The following is a 9,089-nucleotide window of genomic DNA, read 5'->3' on the forward strand; positions in this document are numbered from 1 at the left end:
TGATATACAAAACCAAAACTCATAGACTTTATAGCCACCTGCATAAGCTGTCATACCGGATAAGCCACACTTCTTCAGTCTGAAGAACCATCATCCAAACCAGTGATCCAACTAGTCTGGAGGCAAGCCTCTATACGCCATTGTCACTTCCTCCAAACTACAGCACAAGAGAGTGTATTCTCAATCTAAAAGCTTCTTTTTTAATCTGTCTCTTCAGTGGCATTGCTATTACCTGTTAATAAACTCTTATTTGAAAAAAGAGATTCTTTGTTGTATTTTATAAAGCTAAGAATGCTTACATAAAACTAATCTACAACAAGTATATGGGACACATCTCATTGGAGATGAACAGACACTCTCATTGGAGTTTGTAACACGATACTTTTCATTGAAAGTCATCTTCGTGTATCCCAGAATACTTATATTGCCCAGACATTCTGGCTCCTGCACAGCTATGTGATGGCCCTCTATACCTACCTCCCCTCCTTGGTGGGACAGTATTTTGTAAATAGACTGCAGTTGCAACCAATCTCCCCAAAATTCACTTGATGCCTGTAACAAGATGGGCTTTGTGAAATCATCGGTTATTTATCCATCACTTATCCCTTTGCCTGAGAGATGCCAGCAGTCTGTAGCTGAAGCAGATTTCTCCCTCTCTCTTGCTGTTTCATGGTGACAGCTTCCACAGTGGAGCTTGGTGGGAAAGAATTCAAGGGATTTCCAACTTACCTCGACTTCCTGTTCTGAGGTGTTCACGTCTTTCTGGATTACCTATTTACAGGGAAGCAAAGTGAGATTCTTTTTAAGATTTCCTTGGACTCACTTCAAATACTCAGCTACCTTAAAAATACAAACCAACCCGTTCTTTCCAGCCAGGCGCTGGTTCTTGTGTACAAACTGGAAACCAAGTAATGAAAACAAAGCATAAAACCAAGGAACCCACACTGTCCATATCAGTCTCATGCCTCACTGCAACTCTGATCTAGTTTATCTACAGAACTTCTCAGAACCAACTGTCACACCACTGCATCTGGAGTGCTGTTTTTCAGGGGCCTTATTTGGGTTCAAGAGCCATGACAGCAACAGCTCATTTCCTAACAGGTATGTTCAGAGTTAACCAGCAATGGTGCGCTGCCAGCCCTACACCCATGCTTCATCTGAGGGGTGTTTGTTCTCTATAGCCATTTCGGCAAAACAGAATTCCAAGACAAAACCCCTTCACCTTTTATCTAATAAAAGGCAGCAGGAGTAACCCCACCCCTTTAGCAGATGTGTATGTGATAACATTCACTTCCAACTGCAGCTCTGATAATTCCTGTTTCCTTCTCCCTGTTCTTTAGAACTGGGATTTTTTTCCCATTCTTTTCTAATTTATAAAAACAAAACTCAACCTTCACTGTTTGTGCTCCTCTAAAGCAAAGCATTCAGAGCTTAGCTAACAGAAAGCAGTATTACCTATTGAATGCAATCCTTGTGTTGCTACAGTGGTTAAAAGAAGTATTGCAACCTTTTTTAGCATATTTGTCACACATCTGATCAAAACCCCAGTCTCCAGCTCACTGCTAATTCTTCACCACAAAATGAGAAGGCTGTCCTTTCTATAGTATCTAAAACCACAGTGCTGCTAGAATTTGCAAGCTACACTTTCGACCTCTGATTCATGCAAAGTGCAGGGGAATGGGCGGAACTGGTTAAATAAGACTGTCCCATTTAATATATATTAATTTTTCACTGTAAATCTACACAGACACTGTAGTACTGAAGGAAGAAACCACACTAAAAGAATCAGCAAAAGTCAAACAGGAGGATTACGAGGTTTTCTGTGAGAAGAAAAGCAGGTGTTAAGAGAGAAAGCAGAATTCTAAGGAGTGTGTTAGTGAGAATTATGCCAAGCAGTTACAAACCCAATAAGGGAAGGGAACCTAAAAACATTATGAAGGCTACAACAGCAAAACCAAAAGAGCTGCCTTGAAATGACTGGGCAGATCTGTGTTCTGTTCCAACTCCTTGCACGTGCTAAAATGATGTAGTGGCTTCCAACTATACTGTCAGCTCAGCAATCAGCAATCAACTTAATATTTACCATCATGTCACGCAATAATACTTTGAAATTCTTTTCTGGTTCAGGGCCCCGGAAATAGGCGTATACATATTAATGCATATGCAATACAGCACTTGGAAGAAAGGTATACAGTGATTGGGAAGGCGGCTCACAAGGTTATTGAATGAACAGTGATCCCCACAGATCACCTTCCTCCACAACTTTCATCTCCATGAACATGCTGCTCTTTAGTTATTCTGCTGATTCCTCTCAGCCGGAAAAATACATTAAATATTTAATTAAGTGGTGTTCAATATATTAGGTAAGTGAACTATTCTATCTAGCGCTGTACATTACATGCTGTATCATAATGTTCTGCACAACACAGCCTGGCAATGATGTGCACATTACTGGAGATTTTGTTCTATTTGCTTATGAACACTAAAAGTAGAAAAAAAAATTCACACCCACATCCGTGTAGCTATTATTATTTAATCAAGAGGAGATGCAGGAACTCTGGAAACTGCTGAGGTACTAATAGGTGGGCATGCAAGTGAGGGGCTTTTTTGCTTGTTTGGGTTTTGAAGTGGAGCAGGAATTCATTGGTAGAGAAAATCTCCATGTATGATTTGCACAGGCATGACAAGACTATAGCAGGAACTTTAACCTGAATAGACCAGAGGTAAAACAGAGGGGGCAACTTGGCGGTTCCGAAAAATAACACGTCACCTAAGTACAGACAAACCATCGCTTCAGAACTGCCAGCAAAACCTTGCCGACCTCCATCAATTCCCAGCAATCAGGAATGACATGCACCATAACGTTTGGAGTATACAGGAAGAGGAAAGAGAATCAAATCGCTGTACATTTTGTCACAGCTGACGTATGACAATTGCCAAGGGCAAACGTTTCTGAAGGTAAAGTTATGGGCTGCAGTTGAAACAACTGCTTCCAACAAGGAAATATTAGAAGCCAAAAAAGCTTGATCTTCAGGGGACAAGTATTTCCTCAGTGGGTAACATTAGATAAACAATGAGCAAAAAGCAAGTTCACTGCATAGGAAATTCTTGCAACTGCAGCACCATGTGAAATAAGAGGATCCGATCCAGAAACTTCATTTCCTAGGCTGACATAGCAAAGATTCACCAAAGGTTAAATAAAAGATTTTAGCTTTCTGATACCTGAAGATAAAGCCAACTGGGTTCGGTCCTACGACGTCTGAAGAACTGGGAAAAAGATGCCACTACGTGAAAGCCTGGAACTAATAGAAAGATACCATTAAAGGAGGGGAGAAGCCTCAATCTTTTGTTATCAGGAATTTGGCACTATAGGAACAGACAGCTGTTTGATGTTTTACAGTTTGTCCCAAAACTCCCTGGCTTCAATAGATGACCTTCCATTATTTGCAAGGAGTACTGAATTGGCACCCTGCTCAATTCCTTACCGACTGGCCTTATTCCTATCTGTTATTAGAAGCAGGCTGACATTTGCACAGAGAAAACACAGAACAAGCAGGAGAGGAAAACAGCTCTGAAAAAAAAATCATATTGCCTACTTTTTCTCTTGTCAACTGGAATCCCCTCACAGTTCCAGTAAGCCAAGTGGTAAGTACTTCCTTATAGTGCCAAAAATGCAAAGATGTTAAAGAGAATTTTGCAAGTCAGCCATATATCAGAAAATCCCAGATGACTTAACTCTGATAAATGTCTTTTATAATAAGAGCAAATGTATTCCTTTTTCTACTGTAATGATTTTTTTTTCCTTTTTTTCCTATTAGAGGAGGGGAAAGGATTTTTAAGTGGGGAGTCTAAAACCAAAACATCCTGAAAAATGCAGAGGACAGAGCCTTGTGCAAGCGGACACGGGAAGATTTGCCAGCTGCCCAATTACTGGTTTGGAATTAAAGCAGGTTCTGGAACTAGACATCGACGCCTTTACATAAACCCCTGATCTTGCAGGGGGTGGGAGAGAGCAGTCTGGGCCAAACTGAAAGGAAAAATTCCCAAAGGTTTTCTTCCAAGAGGATCAGAAGTTGATGCCTCCCTCAAAAGCAGTTATTTCTAAATAAATAAGGCTAAATAGAAACAGTTATCTTCCCCTCATCTTTGTGAGCCACAGGCGAGAATGAAGGACAATGTCAGTAGGTTTCAACATTATTATTACAGACACAGAAAGAAAAAAGAAAAAAAAAACTATAAACGGGTACTGTTAAAGATACTACTTGTTCAAAGCCAAGTAGTACTGGCTTTAAAGATACTACTGGTTTAAAGCTTCTTGAAAGGGTGACAACACAGGGAAATGGAGAATCTTCTCATCTTTGTGTTATAATTCTATTATTTCCAGTCTTTCAGGGCCATAAATCACTGCTTAGGCACCACAACTTGTCCTTCTGTAGGAATACCATCATTAGTCTGGGCTGAATGTGTCCTGGCCTGCTCTTAGACAAGGAGAATTTTAGCACAGAGGGAAGCCATCAGATGCTAACGTTCATGTAGGACAAATATAAAAAGATTTATGTATCAATCCCCATAAACAAACTAGTCTTCTTATTTGTATGTATGGGCACTGCAGCTGTTCCCATCACAGATTCTGAAGATAGCATTTGGTCCAAAATCATATTCTCTAAGCTTACATCTCAATAATGCAATTGAAGTGTACAAAACCTAATTAAACCTAGTGGATAACGATAGTAGCAATAGTACATAGTCATTTATAGCACTTTCTGTCTTCAATGCCCTTTGCAGGCATTAGCTAATTAATGGATAACATGAATTCAAAAATCAATGCATGAGCATAGAATATGATTAGAATTTACATTTCAATTATCCTTCTTCTCTGACCACTACATTTACAAAACACTTATTTCTTTGTACCTGCATGCAGTAATTAAAAACGATTCTGTACAACTTACTACAAAGTAATTATAGTTTCTGAACCATCCTATAGTCTCAATGAGAAATCCCATCCACTCTCATCCTCAACATTGTGCCTTTTTAGTTGATTTCCACAGACTCCTATTAATGTAATCACTTTGTCTTAAACTCTGCTCACACACAGGGAGTCCTGTGCAGTAACTTCAACCCTACTGCAGCAATGCCACACCAGAAACAAGGTGAAGCTCCACAGCAAAAGCCACCAGAGCTGCCATTACCTTGGGACTCATGTGCTCACATGCAGACATGGGAAGTTCCAGGGATGAAACCTTCATCACTTCTGCCCATGTTGAAAATACTCTCATGCAATGATTCCAGCCTTCACTGATCACTCCTGGTATTGCTTGTGCTATCACCAGAGCAGCAGAGAGCTTGCCATAGGCTAGCTGCTGCAGACCTGCTTCATGGGCCTTTGTTTTTTATATATATAATTTTTTTTTTTACCCCAAGCCTTCTGATTGCGCCACCACAGCCTAAATGTAACTCAAGTATATCTGTGCAGGGGCCAAACGTGGAACTCTTCCACTGGGAGGAATTGAGGCTTTCAGAAACAGCAAAACAAAGCCACATTTTGGCAACTCATCCTTGCCTGCTGCCAATTTGAATCTAACAGTTTAAAATTACTTCCTTTCAACATTTGTTGTTTTTACGGCTAACAGATTGACCTTTTTGAGAAGGGAAAAGTTCCTTCCGGGTTTTTCTGCAGGGATGTCAGACTGAGTGCCTGGATAACTCACTGTTTAAGTTAGAGTTTTCCAATTGTTTTCAGGTACTAGAACCAAACCCAACATCCCCAAAGCCGTGAGAGCCCATATACGCTAGTTGTCATACACAGCCTACTATAAAAAGAAACCTCCCTCAGCTGCCAGGGTAAATGCATTTGCCTTTTCTCCATTACAAGAATCTGTAGCACAGGGTCTCCCTGCTGCTGCCTTCCTACCACTGCCCTCTGCATCTGCAGAGTTTGTTTGCCCTCCTGCTGATTCATGCACTTTTTTAATGAAAATTAATTCATATTGCAGTCTTTTCCCTGCTGGATGTGTAGGCTGAGCCTCTCTTCGCTCTGCTGTTCTCTGTTTTCCTTTATGGACCAATGCAAATTGCCCAGCAAGAGTTTCCTGTACAAATCTCTTTTTTATTCACATGTCCACGCATTACCCTGGAACTGGTAAGCACACAGACAACCCTTTACCCAGCCTGATGCAGTTCTTTCCTGCTCATGTCTTAACTCTCTAGCTGGCCGTATAAGCCTCTGAGTAGCTGGTATCCCTTCTAACTTGTCTGTTTTGGTGCCAGTTACATGTATGCAATTAATGAAATCAATAGCATACTTCTCACGTTCTCCCTGTTACATAAATATAGATCTAACATTTCCAGCGTACAGGTCAAAGTGACAAAAGAAGAGGAGCGCAAGAGGGAAAGCAAACAGAAATCACTCAAACCCTGATGAATAAAGGTCTTACTAGTAATTCAATTATCAGATTTTGGTTTTCATATAAACTACTAAAATATCCACAAATTCGTAGCAGGAAAGACCAGTGATGATTTGCATCTTGCTCATTCCATCATTTGCTGCTGACTGCAAGGGCTACAAATACTCATCCTTGTGCTAATTAATTTTTTTATTATTCTTTGAAATGGAATATTTCTTTCATTTAGAGAGAATCTAGCTGGCAAGATCTACATAGCAGTATTTCAAGCTCATTGCTTTTCAGCTTCAGCCATGAAAAACCCTGCAACTACAAAGACAAGTTTCAATCCAAATGCAGTTGATCACTTCAGAAAGCATTTTGCACACTCCATAGATGGAAGAACTGTGCTTATTCCATGTTAATAAAGTTTTCTGGACCCTGAATGCAAATTCTCATTGGTAAGTATCAGCATTGGGACAGTCTAAACCCTTACTACTGTCTGTGAGGAAGATCTTATAACAGCAAGTCTGAGACAAACAGCTTGAAATCGGAAAAAATCCAGGGCCACGCTGAGACAGAACCCTGGAAGTTGAAACAGTGGGTGCTTACAATGCAGTAATCAGATTTAATATCAGACTTTTCCAGGCAAACAGAAGATGGAAGGATTCCTGGTACTTTGACATAGAGGCCCCCTGCCAGGAATCCACCTAAATCCACTCCTGTGTGCAGCAACTACTGCTGCTACTGTTGCTCTGTGACCTCTGAAGAGGATAATGAGGGCAAAACACCCAATTTCTAAAGCATGGGAAAACATTTTTAGAAGAGAAAACCAATTTGCCCCATCTTGGTATGCTTGGGAGAGTTGCTGGAGAATAAATGAGCACAGGAGAGGAATAATGCTCTGAACCCAAGAGATGATTTTTACACAAGACATAGGCACTCGCACAGAGCTTGAGGAAATTTCCACTGCTCTTAATACTGTCTGTCATCTGGATAAATAAAGCCATCCCCTTCCCGTTGCCTTTCAGAAGTAGTGCACTTCAAAAAAATCAGTAAAAACCTGACGACTGCAGGAAATGCAAAGTACTTCTCTCTTACAGTGTTCTAAAGGAAAGAGGTATCACAGGGAGAAATGTTTCACAAGAAATTACAGCCTCAGAGCTACCCCATTTTGCTTTGCCATTTATCATTTCTACCCACCTGCTCACCCACCCACAAACCCCCAGCGTTATTAATGCATATGAAAAAGCATAAAGTTTTCATAATAAAGAATGGTTTTGTCCATTATCTAGAGAATTTTATAGTTCATTCAATCTGTTCCCTTTGGAGGAAAAAAACCCCATAACATTTTGTTCTGCCGCAACTAGATGCTCTTTCTCAGGACAACACAAACTACCCAATTTTCTTTTAGATTTATAAGAAAATATATATTTTTACAAAACCATTCGGCCTGGAGCTTGTGATTTTCAGTGTGGTGATGCTTACCCATAGACAGCGTCCAGTGTGCTGTTCGCTACGTACCATCCTGTATCATGTGTAGGACAAGGAGATCTATTTTTTGATCCTAAAAGCTGAGTCTGTTCTTTTTATCTCATTACAGAAAAGACAGATGTGCTAAGGCTCACCTTTTTGTACCCAAAAACCTACTTCAGGGATATGCTTTGCTGCCATTTATTGTTTACTTCTGGAAAGGGCTTTATTAGCCAGAAATATGGTGATATCACAAAATCATATACTTGCAAAACAACCTAAATAAGCATTTGCTTATGCGAAGGTTAAGGAATCAGTTGTGGAGCCAGGGATTTCAGCTGACAGTGCTTTACCCTAATATCCACAAGGTTAACATTAAGGTAAAAACAGCAGGAGCATCTTGGGTAGGGATGTTTAGAGAATCTTTAGGCATAAGAAGGGAGAGGCAGCCAACATTCAGGCAGTTCAGTGCTCTCTAAATAGAAACCAAAGTGTTGATAAACCCATGGCAGCAAAATGACAGCCAGTGCTGAATGTGGAAGCACTGGTACAGAGTCAGCCTGTAAAACTGGTGGTCATCTTTAGCATTACCTAAAGGTACTGAGCAGTCTTCAAGGATAAATAGTCCTCTGTTATTCTGCTTTATGGTAATTCAGTCTAGAAGGAACCGAGCACTGGATGTTGTATTGAGGGACATGGTTTAGTGGGAGCTAGTAGTAATAGGTGAATGGTTGGACTGGATGATCTTTTAGGTCTTTTCCAACCTTAATAATTCTGTGATTCTGTGATTCTGATTATGAGCAGCAGTGACTATAGCAAAGACCGCATCAGAAAGAAAGGCTTGCAATACCTGTCCCACTGAAGCTGATGTACCCACACTGAGGTTAAGACTGCCACCCAGGAATTCAGGGCTGTTAACAGAACAAGACCATAGAACATCGCCACCTGTTCAGCAATGGGAGCTGACATGATTCCCCATCGTGCCCCTAGTGCTTTTCATTCCTATATGCCTCATCTCCAAACCGAATTCACATCATCATTCTTTCCTAGGGATTGCATCTCCTAGTGACCTTACAAACAGAGGGAGGCTACGGAACTTCAGCTTGCATGTTGCAAGGAGCACTGGCTGAAAGCTCGGTGTCTGCTGGATAGGATATGTAACTGTTGTTCCCAAAACCCTGGCACACGCTGAGCCATGAAGGCAGCCTAACAACTTACTGGGCTACAGAGATC

The sequence above is a fragment of the Gallinula chloropus genome (assembly GCF_964237585.1).
Source record: "Gallinula chloropus genome assembly, chromosome: 3".
Lineage (NCBI taxonomy): Eukaryota > Metazoa > Chordata > Aves > Gruiformes > Rallidae > Gallinula > Gallinula chloropus.